Here is a 12608-nt window from a genome sequence, read left to right on the forward strand (position 1 = left end):
TTGGGTAGGGACGAGGCTTTCAATTTTAATAAGATGGTCAAAGGAGGCCTCTCTAAGGACACACTTAAGCTGGGACTTGAGGATATAAAAGAGTTATCTAAGTAAACATGACAGGCAGGGGTAAGGATGAGACCAACATATAAAAGAAGCTGAGGCATAAAAGAATTTATGGCACTCAGGGAACTTAAAGAATACCAAAAAGCCTGGTGCTTCCTGAGAGATGGTTGAAGTAACACCTGCTAGGCTGGTGAACAGTGGACCATGCAACTTCTTGTAGATTTTGGCATGTGGCTTTGACTCTATCATAGTGCGACTGGAGTAAGTAAAGGGTTTTGAGTAGAGGAGTGACAACAACATTTTCACATTTTAAAGAGCTGGTGAGCTGAGAAATGGCTGGAAAGAAGCCAAATGGAAGTGGGTAGGACAGTTAAGAAGCTTTTACACTTAAGTTAGACTGGAGTGACTGCAATGCAGATACAGGCATTGACAATGCTGACCTGTTCTTTGAAGAAATGGCACAAGACTTACTGATGGACTCAGTGTGTGTGTTGGTGGAGAAGGGGTAAGTTTGGGAATTGTGGGAAAGAGAAGAATCTAGGACAGCCACCTATTTCTGGATGGAGCAAAAGGCATCACTGTATTTTACTGAGATGAGAAAGACTTAGAGAAGAAACAGGACTGGAAGAGGTGTCAGTTAGGAGTGAGTTGGGCGGCCAGTGACAGAAAACTGGACTATATTGGCTTAGATACTTATAGTTTCAATTATTTCAAAACAAGGAGACTGCACTTAGGCATTCAATGGCTGGCATATTAGCTCCATGGGGATGTATAAAGAGATCCAGGTTCTTTCTCTCTTTTCTCTCTGCCATCCTTAGTGTTTCAAATTTTATCCTCATAAGTACTGCCTCATGGCCACTCTATGGCTGCTGAGTCTGCAGGCCGTATATTCATTTTTCAGCTATGAAGAAGAAACAAGAGGAAAGAAAGAGCAGCACCAAGAGAGTACTTGTATCTCATTGTCCAGAATTTTGTCACATAGACAGTGCCAGATGTAGCAGTGCATGGGAAATTAAGTTTTGAACTTTGAAAGCTTCATAGGGAGGAAAGAAAAAGAAAAGGGGGATTGAAAATAAAAATGAACTCAGTCAATCTCTAGTATTTGCCACAGGGCAAAAACCAGTTTTAAAAATGTTCATTTTAACATGTCCTAAAATATGTCCTGAGATCCATGTAAAAACATCCAGTTTGCAGTTGTATGTGCACATTGGACTTTGAAAGAGAGGTCCTAGCTGGAGCTGTAAATCTGATAGCCATAAGTATTTAGGTGGTGCTTACAGGAACAGGAATGGTTACTGTTTCATGGTGGTCAGATCCACGCAAACCTACCCCTAAAGTTTTAAGAAGTTGAGAGGTCAAGGAAAGAGATTGACATATCCAGTTTCTTAGAAAGAAACATTTAATAAAAATTTACAAACAGAAGCCATGTCTGCAAGACAAGATGATGGATCCATGTGACATTACCTTCCAGATCTAGGGTCTATATACCATAGAGAAAGGGTGATTAGAAAAGGATGTGTAGGACAATTGAATTAGATAACATCAAGGTTGTTTGATCTGAGGACAGGGTTTACTGTAAACACTAGCTATTACACAAGGAACAATAGATAAACTGGAAACCTTAGAGGCCTCCTAGGAACTGCGGTTAATAATCAGAAGCCAACATGGCAAATTAGCATGCAAGATGGAGTTGCTTTGACCTCCACATATATGATCTCTTGGAGAAAGATTATAAGGACAACAGAGTAGGGAATCAAGAAAGAAGAATCCAGAAGTTTTCCCCAAATCGCAACATTTTGAGGCTAGATTAATGAAAAGACTCTAGCAAAGAAGGCTGAAAAAAAGTGACCTGGAGAAAGGAGGTGAATTCCTATGATACAAAAAATGGTGGCTGATAGTGTGGAATACATAATGTTTTGACGTTTTTACATTATAATCGATTATTCAGAGTGTCAAAAGACGAAATTTCAATACATTCAGTTTAAAGATCTAGTTGGTTTTTATTAATAGTTCATAAGCCTGGCAGTATTCTATCTAAAGATTTAAACAGACTTTTCATTGGGCAAGGTAGAACAGTCAGTTCTTATAAGGTAGTTTTTAGCAGAAACAAGTAAATAGTGTAATACAACAAAACAGAGAAAGAGAGAGAGAGAGAGAGAGAGAGAGAGAGAGAGAGAGAACTGGTTAACATAAGGTTACTTTGGGTTAGTTTTCTTGTTAAAGTTGAGAAGACTTCCTTATCATGTAAGCGAAAACTGGCCTGTTTGGGAATATGGCTATCATCTCTCTCCTAATTTCTCAGAAGGGCAGGTAAACAACTTACAGATAAACAAGTTTCAGTTCGGTGGTGTGGCACTTTAGCATGAGTGACTTCATTTTGGTTTGGTCTGTTGGGATCCAAAACAACAGATTCCCATAAATTGGACTTAACAGGAGATAGAATAAATACTTGATCTTTGTTTATTCTTTTTGACCAGAAAAGATAGTAAAAGGCTGTGTGTGGTTCTTACTGTGAATTTCTTTTAAATTAATTATAAGTTTCTTATCAATTAAAAACCTCCCTTCTTACCTTATTAGCAGTTCTTGAGGTAAGGAGGCTGAGGGGAATAAAGAAAATCATCATCCAACTTTCTTCATCCCTTCTCCCATTGTTTCTTCTCTTTCTTTCTCCCTCTCTTATTTCTCCTCCTTTTCTCACCAATTCTCTTTCTCCTTCCATCTTTTTCTTCTTTCTCCTCCTTTTCCTTATCTTTCTGTCTCTCTTTGCCCTTCAAATTTCTATCTCCTGTCCTTCTTTATTACAGCATTTTTTTTTATTTTGGCCTTCTTAAAATCTCAAAAGTAAAAGTTGCCCATGAGAGATAAAGATAATAAAGTCTGTCTGCATCGACTGAGAGCAGCAGTTTGTATCGAGCTTACACTATTAGCAAAATAACCACATGCACCACAATTAAGAGGAAGGATATTGGGTGTGGGGAGAAGGAGACAGTAACATTGGATATACATAGTATGACTTTTACATATTCACAGAATTGTGTGTTAATATTCTGTGATAAGTTGTCTCTTTAAGACTGTGGCAGCAATCAGCAACAAGGAGCACCTGGTTTCTTGAGCTTGCTCTCAGCCTGCAACTTAGAACGTTTTATCGCAATCTGCCTTACATCTAATTTCTCAACCTATTATTGATCTCCACAGCAAACGGGCCCTTGCTTAGCCCTTGAAACCTTGCTTTACAACCTCTGTTACTGCTTGGAACAGGTAGAACAAATGTAGAACAGACCAAGCATTTAGGCCAGTGGGAAGATTGGGATGTTGGGCTGTGGAGGAGAAATAAAAGAAACAAATCCAAAAGGGAAAGGTGATGCTGTATCCACATTGTTGTGGACTGGAACTTCTCAGCCGTCTGAACTGAGATACATGTGTGTTGTTTTAGGCACTCGGTCTATAGTATTTTGTTAAAGCAGACCAACAGATACATTTTTGAACTGTTATTCAAAACCACAATAACATTTTTTTTTTTTAACTCAAAAAGTAAATCCAATATCTACTTTTTAGCACTTACCTTATATGGCCACTTTGTGGCATTGTACTCTTGCTCTCTCCTCTTCTACTCTTAGGCACCCTTGAAGCCTTCTTTTCTATTGTACAGCCTTCAGTGTAGTGGCTCTTTATGATTTTTTTCTTGGCTCACAGATCCTTTTCCTATTACTCTCTCCCTAAATGATCTAAACATACTTGAACATTCATGCGCTCATTCTCTTTGAAGCATTTCACCCATTAGCTCAGCATCTACTACTTATTCCTATCTGACATCATTTAGACATTTGAAATTCAACATGGGTTAAACAAATGGATTGCGGTCAAGTTTGGGATGTCACTAATTCCAGAGATGGAATTAGTGACAAAATAGAAGACTCAGAGATAAAGGGAGTATATCTATTGAGCAGGTTACTTACTACTAATTTAAAAAACTGACTATACAGAATGTCCCAGTGTCAAAAACAGCCACCTTAAAATATCATGGTAGTTATATACCATGCATGGTTGTGTTCCCTTATCCACAGGGAATATGTTTCAACATCCTCAGTGGACACTTATATACACTGTTTTTTCCTGCATATACATACTAATGATAAGGTTTAATTTATCAGTTACGGACAGTAGGAGATACACATTCATACCTAATAATAAAATGGAGCAATTATAATGATACACTGTTCACAACTTCACAGATAGAAAATTCACTCTTACGGTAGACCTTAGTAACCTCAACATATAATTTCTTTCTTTCCTTATTATGCCCAAAATTTTCTCTTAAAGGAAACACTTTATGGTTTCTCTTTGGCATACCTGAATTGCCAGTATCACTACCACTGCACTTTGAGGCCATTATTACATAAACTAAGGGTGACTTACACACAAGCATTGCGATACACTGAAGGTCAACCTGATAACGGAGCCAGCTACTAAGTAACTAAGGAATAAGGAGGTCTACAGCATGGAGATGCTGGACAATGGGATAATACCCCTCCTGTCAGGACGAGGCTAAACAGGGCAAGATTGCATCATGCTCCTCAGAATGGTGCACAATTTAGAACTTATAAATTGCTTATCTGGACTTTTCCATTTAGCATATATGAACTTTGGTTGACCACTGGTAGCTGAAACTGCAGAAAGCAAAACCACAGATAAGGGAGGATGGCTATATTGAGCAGCTGTGTCTTCGACATCTATGCCTGGCTCAAACCAGGCTTGTTTCTGTGATTCCCAGTCCCTAAAGCCAGGAGGTGTCACATTTGGAAAACAGAGTGTCTTTCCTGCATACACTGTGTATATAATAGCAAGAACGGGCCCAGGGCCTGCTAGGCTTCAGACCAGAGGACTTAGTTGCTATCTAAAAGTTCATGGTTCAGTAGTGCCATTCATTTTACTTAATTACAATGCTTTTATTTACTACTTATTTTAAAATCTTCTAGAATAGCTACATTAAGCTGGGCTTGAAAATCAATGTTTAAAGGAATATATTATGAAAAAAAAAAGACCACAGATTTTAGAAATTGTTCACTTTGAGTGAATGGATATTCACTGATATCTCTCTAAAAGATAGGAAGATTGCGAATATCTTGAGTGAAAAGCACCTTCTGATCGATGCCAGCAGCGGGATAGACAGGAGGTTGCAGAACATCAAGGTGATGAAATTTATAGCAAGTGTCTTAAATAATCTAGCAGGATAAAGTGATTTCAGCCATGTAACGCATATTTATCAAATGACTATGATGTATCACGTACTCTGAAAGCACTGGGAATTCAGCAGTGGGGTTGGATGGTGAAGGGTGGAGAAGCAGATACTGTCTCAGCACTCAGGGGGCTCACAAACTACAAGTGAGTTCGATACTTACAGAGGCTACTAAAATGGATTGCAATAATGGTATGATAGGGAGGCACTCGGTGCAATGGAGGAACAAAACCAGGAGATTGGAAAACTTTCCTGTAGAAAGTGACACCCAAACTGAAACCTGAAGGGCAAGTGAGAAATTGCCAGGTGGAAGCTGAGGGAATGGAGTTTTAAAAAGAGGGCACAGCATGGGAGGGCTCAGAACATAGGGCATGTTCAAGAACCTGAAAGAAGATAAACACAAGTTTAGTAAGAAAAAGAAGACTGCAGTATATCTGAGGAAATGTCAGATGATACAGGTCTTTGTTTGATAGGTTAAAAAGTTTGGACTTTTTCCTAACAAATGTGATATTCGTGATATCAAAATATAGTCTGAGAAGGCATAAGTGATGCTGATTTTTCAAAAAATCATATAGTATTGTAAGCAAAGAATTTCTAAGTTGCAATAGACTATGGGGTGCAAAATTTTGAAGTTGAGAATATATGACTTGATTTCAAGAAGCATATGTCAATGATAAATAGTGCTCTCCAGCATTGTTTTTTTTTTCCTTCAAGCCTCTACAGCTTTTAATTTAAATTCAGCTTCAGTCGTTTTGTATTTTTAGATTCTCCCAATAAGGAGAGGGATTAAGCAAATGATAGAGGCTCAAACAAAAGGAAGCACAGAAGATGGTAAATTTGCCAAACTCGATCAAGGCTGGTGAAGCTGTGACAACAGTTATTGACCTATGTTGTTGCCGTGGAAACCAAAGCTCAGTGGGCCTGGAGTGCTTTCCCTTTCTCAGGCTAGACTGGCTTTTGTGAAAAGTTAAAACTGCAAATTATGAAAGTTGAATCATCCATTGCCACATGTATTCCGAATTCTTGTCAATGAAAGAGACAATGGCTACCTGGGTCTGAGGTGAAATCCCCAGAAGCCAGGAGGCTGACAAAGGCATAAGACTGAAGCTCAGCAAAGGGCAGAGTTTAGCTGCTGCCTCGGGTCCACTTCCCCACATGCACTCTAGACTAGACTGACATGTTAATTGTAAGTGATAGCCAGAAGTTAGGTGGAGGAATGCAATGAGCTGGGTTGGATTGGTTAACGTTTTTAAAAAATCATATTAGCCGGGCTCGGTAGCTCAGCCTGTAATTTCAGCGCTTTGGGAGGCTGAAGTGAGTGGATTGCCCGAGCCTGTGGGTTCGAGACCCACCTGGGCAACTTGGCGAGACCTCATCTCTACAATAAGTCAAAAATTAGCCGGGCGTGGTAGCGCATGCCTATAGTTCCAGCTACTTGGAAGGCTGAGGCAGAAGGATAGCCGGAGCCCAGCAGGCTGAGACTGCAGTGACCAGGAGCGGCCACTGCACTCCAGTCTGGGTGACAGAGTGAGACTCCAACTCAAAATAAAAAATAAAAAATAAAAAAATCCTATTAGAAGATCTGAAACCTATCAAAAAAATAAACACAAATTTCTATTTGATCTTTCTCTCTAGGTATTTCCAGGAAGACTGTAGTCCGCATTAAATGCTTCACAATGGAGCATCTTTTGAGCATTAAGCACTGAACTTAGGCTTTATGGGCATAATATTTCTTAATTCACCAATCATCCTTTCATGGTATTGTCAATAGCCCCCATTTTATAGATGAGATGATTAAGACTCAGAAAAGTTAAAATTTGACAAAGATCTCAGAATGAATAAAAATAAATAAATAAAGGCCATATTTGAACCCAGTCATCCTGATGGGATGACTTGCTTGGGTTGATTGTAGCATTACTAGCAGGCGATAATATCTTCTACTGTAGCATCATGGAATTCCAGAACTAGAAAATAACTTAGAAATCATCTACACTGACTTTTTACTTTGAAAACGAGAACAATGAGCCCCAGAGAGTTGATGTGATTTTCCCAAGGTTGCACAGTAAATTAGCAACTAATCCAAATCAGAATTCAGGGCTTCTGGCTTTAAGATGATGTTCAACACACCTTGCTTCCTCTCTATTGGCTTTGAAAACACAGTGTTTTTGTTTTCTTTTGTTTGCTTGTTTTTACTTTTTTTTTTTTTTAAACACAAGTCTTCTTCATGGCATCCCTCTGGGTTTCATTTCTGAGGACCCTTGCTTTTCTTTCTATTCGTTTTTAGCTAGACATTCTCTTGTCTGCATCTAAAAATGACACTTATTTTTCCAAATGTTAAGCAAAGCTAATCCTAAGAGAGTCGAGTACCCAAATTTCTTAATGCGTGTGGCTCTTGAGTGGCCGGAGCGGTACAATATGTCCTCTTCTGGTCATTATTTCTTAAAATGTGCTCTTTTGTAATCTTGTCTCATGTGGCTGAATTTGTCTAGACTGTATACACTTTCAATTCAATTATCTGTTAAGAGAAAAACATAACCAGTACAAGAGGCACATTCCTGATGAGAGAAACAGAGCAGGGGCGGGAACATGCCTGTGATGACTGCATTGCAATAAGTAGGTTGGAAAGCACATTTGAAAGAGCAGCTAGCAACAAAAATAAATATTCTCCCTGGGCAGATGTGAAGAGGATCTATCTTTGATCTCATTGTTCCACAAGAAGATCAAATTCTGAAAACACAATAGCAAAGCAATAATTACTTTTTAATTTGCCAGAAGAGCCAATGAAAACTTAGAGGAAAAGTCTGATAAATGGCCAGAGAAGTGTAAGGGGGAAAGACAATTTAGAAAAAAGACAAATGAAGAGATGCCCAAATAAAGAAGGTTTTGACAGAGTTATATAATCACCTTGGGGGAAATCAAAGAGGGAAAGTTCTGTCAAAAGTTGAAAACTCAGACATCTACAAGGACAGGTATGAGCCATATAGCTATGAATGAGGCCTGCTGAGAGGCAGGGTGCCAAGATGCTTGTATGTTAAGAAAGTGAAACAATTGCCCTAGTTATATTGTCTTTTCTAACATTATGCATGCCAAACAATAATGAAATAAATATGTCCCTTAGTTCTAAACCAAGATGTAGTTGCTTTTATTTTGAATGCATCATGCTGGTCTGTGCAGAAATAAATATGGGCCAAGTATGGTGGCTCATGTCTGTAATCCTAGCACTTTGGGAGAAGAGGGGGAGGATTACTTGCAGCAGAAGTTTGAGACCAACCTGAGTAACAGGCTGTGATCATGTTACTGCAATCTAGTCTGGGTGACAGAGCAAGACTCTGTCTGAAAATACATACATACATACATAAATACATACATAAGAACAAGAAAAAAAGAAAGGGTAGATATGGCTTTAATTTTACCTTTTAGTAAAGGTCATTTCTAATAAAACATTTTATAGTTTAAATCTACTCATTTAGAGTATTAAGAGAAACCAGAGGGGAAGTGGGACTCGGTTCATTTAAGAATTATTTTCATTTCCTCTTTTAAATAGTTGCATTGCTTAATATATCAATATCTTCTTCCACACATGTTGAAAAAGAAAGCTGTGAGGCTTAATTTAGGATGCGTCTTCTTAGTTGCACTTGGTGGAAAAAAAGCGTAAAAACTTGAATAAAGATTGTATATTTTCAACATGTGGATTAAGATACTGATTTTTCACTTTCTTTTTAAAGTCCAAATGAAATCCTAACTCACTTAAAAAGGATTCTTTAATACAGCAATCCAAATGACATATTTATTTCCCGATTGCCTTTTAAATCTCTCTATCCATTTATTCATGAATGTGGCCATCCATCCTGCCAACAAATATTTACTGAAGGCCTATTTGCCGTTAGACATTGTGGTAGGGACTCAGGACTCAAAGGTGAATTAAAACATACCATACCAATGGCCTGGATGAAATGCCAAAAAAACTACACAAATTAATGCATAATTAGAAGCATAAGTAAATCTTTTGAAGAAAAGAAGCATGGTAGTATGAAAGCTTTTAGTAAGAGAATTTGAATTTGACTTATTCAAGCAGTCAGGGCAGGCTACTTAAACTAGATTACCAAAGTACTAATTATATAAACAGAATTTACTTAGAAAGAAAACATGAATTAGTGATTGCCTTTCTAAAGAGGTCCATTATTATAGATATTATAATTTGTGATGGCTTGTTCATTTAAAAGAAAGGCCAAAATCTCAAATTGCTTTGAAGGGTTTATATACTGCTATTAATAATAACTCGAAAGAAATATGAAAAATATTGGCTGAGAAAATGTCATAGAGATTGGTGCTCTACACAGGTATGGTATGAACTTAAATATTTCTAGACAGTGAAAAAACAAATGCTATAGTATATGCCAGACATATATTTGGACCTATGATGGATATTAGCTATGTGACCTTGCAAAAGTTATTTATCCTCTCTGAATCAGAAAATCCACAGCTGAGAAGTGGTAATAATAAGAACCCTGCAAAGTTACTGTGAAAATTGAGTGAGACAATGTATAAAAATGCCTCAAACATTAAAGTTATTCAGTAACTGAGATGCTTATGAAACATTATTCCTGGCCGGGCTCCGTGGCTCAGCCTGTAATCCCGCACTTTGGGAGGCTGAGGTGAGTGAATTGCCTGAGCCTGCGGGTTCAAGACCCACCTGGGCAACTTGGTGAGACCTCATCGCTACAATAAATCAAAAAATTAGCCGGGTGTGGTAGCGCGCGCCTGTAGTTCTGGCTACTTGGAAGGCTGAGGCGGAAGGATCACTGAGCCCAGCAGGTCAAGGCTGCAGTGGCCGGGAGCAGCCACTGCACTCCAGTCTGGGCGATGGAGTGAGACTCTAACTAAAAAAAAAACCCCAAAAACAAAAAAACAATAGCAACAACAAAAAAATCAACAAAAAAAGAAACATTATTCGCCTATATTTCTTGTCTCAGTCGTATTACTTACCTATTGTTGTTGAACTTTTCACTGCAGAGGACCACTTTTTGTAATTTATTCTTCAAAGACTTTATACTTTCAAATATTTTGCTCAATAAAATAAGCTTTATTTATGATAACATTTTTTTGAAATTTTTTACAATCATGAACTTATAACCAGCAACTAGAACTTCTGATCAACATGATGACACTGACTTTATATACTTCCACACTTAAACAAAAAGAACAGCTTTTATCATTTACTTTTTAAAATTTAAAATATCTACCCCTCCTGGGAGTAGTCCCTTCAAAGCAACTTTTGTCCAAATTCTTTTTCAGGAAAAAAACAAAAAACAAAAAACAAAAAACCAATGTTAAATATGTGGAACTATGAGCAAAGTTAAAGGTTATTAGGCTGAAGATAGATGACATATACACCCCTCCAGAGTTCTGAGGGTCTCAGTTGGGTTCCAATGCAAAAAAAAAAAAAAAAAAAAAAAGACCAGCTAAATTCCTAGTTTTAATAAACATCAAGAAAAAAAATTATACACATGAACTCAAAACCACATTATCTGCTGTTTCTAGGGTTTATGTTGACTGTTAGGTCATTGACTCAAACGTTTGTTCTGATTCTATTATAACAGTGACTTCTGAAAGTTCTCACACATTGTTTGATGAGTTCTAATACAAAGGGTATTAAAAATATATACAGTAAGGTCTACATTTCTACTCAAAACTCATCAGCTTCTTGTGTCCCTTGCTGCCTCTCCTTGGTTGCTATATTTATTTAGCTTCCCTTCTTGAAGCATTACTGAGTGCCTTGAGCATTTCTCATGATAGATGCTGAAGCAATATCTAAAGAGAAAATGACCTTAAAAATTGTATCTTCCTTCATTTGAGCCACAATATGATGACATGAGACCTTTTTCAATTACCAAGATTGGTGATAAGCCCTGGAGTTATTTTCCCCCTGCTGACTTGCTAGTATGAGTGTGTGCATTTGCCTAAGAGTAAGGTTGGCAAAGAGGTTGTTGCCTGAGTCTAGGTCACTTAGGGTGTCAAAAGTTCCACTTACCCATGCTTCCTGCGTGTCACAGTCTGGGACTCTTTCCATTACAGAGTTTTCTTTTGCTGCCAGGATTCTCTAGAATTTCCTTATTAAAATGTACATATCCTTATATGCTGTACTTTTAAACCATTGTACACTGCTTGATGCTTTGAAGAGTGTTAATGTTTCAGGTAAGTACAAGGATTCAGACAAGAGGTACCAAACATTTGAGCAACTAATTAACTGCTTTCTTCAAAGACAAGTGGTAGTTTAGTGCAGGGATTCTGGGGGTCTGGTTTAGGTTCAGGAGGAGAATCCTATACAAGATTAGATGTATTGGGTAAAAAGATGCTATGTAGGCAATTAATCAAATCCCCTTATACTGCTCTGAAACTCAAGTCTCCTTGTCCCTGACTGTCCTTTTTAATCTCTGATCATGCCTGCTTAGTTGATAGCATTAGCCTTGAAATTTCTCACTACAATATTGAGCTGAGGATACAGACAAGTGAAGGGCAAGTCTCTGCCCTTGAGGAGTTTACAGTCTACTGAACCTTATATCATGGAATAATATTGCCACTCACCTGCTAATTTACATTAATAATCCTGCAAATTCTTGGAGCCCAACATCATTCTGGGTACAACATGCATTGCTTTATGTAAAAGAAAAAAAGCGGTGTCCATGCACCGGGAACTATTCTATGCTATACCAACACAAAGATAATCTCAAATAACTCATAAGTGACTGCCAAAGTCACATAAATAAACCACGGTTTTAGTAGAATGTGACAAGGGATATCCTTAGTAAAAGTGCAGAGTCACAGCTACATGAGCAAAGATGAGAAGACCTAATTCTACCTGAAAGAAAAAAATTTGTCTTCAGAAAGAAAGTCATGATGATCTGAGTTTGGAGGACAACACAAAACTTTATTATCTTGAAAGTCCCTGAAAATATTAGATACAAGATACATATGTTTTGACATGAAAGATAATCTGAGACTGGGTGCTACGCAGACCCACCAAGGCATCTTGAGCAAATAAGGAGCATCATGGTAAACTCTGGGCAGCCAGAGATCAGAGTGAGCTTAATGTCTGGAAACACTAGAAGTGGGGGAGAGGTTCAAGAAGGAGAGACGGAAAGCTGGTAAAATAAATATAAATGCACACTTTTACTTAGTAATTTGTGGGAAATGTGTATGTGAGTGAATACGGGCATTTAAAACAGACGGTATCTCTTTTTTTTTTATTAATCAGTATTTTTTATTATGGTTTTGTGGGGTACAGCTAAGGGTTAGGTGTACAATTACGTTTCAT

This window comes from Carlito syrichta, unplaced genomic scaffold (genome assembly GCF_000164805.1).
Source record: "Carlito syrichta isolate Samal-C Ts95f unplaced genomic scaffold, Tarsius_syrichta-2.0.1 Scaffold288648, whole genome shotgun sequence".
NCBI classification, from domain to species: Eukaryota; Metazoa; Chordata; class Mammalia; order Primates; family Tarsiidae; genus Carlito; species Carlito syrichta.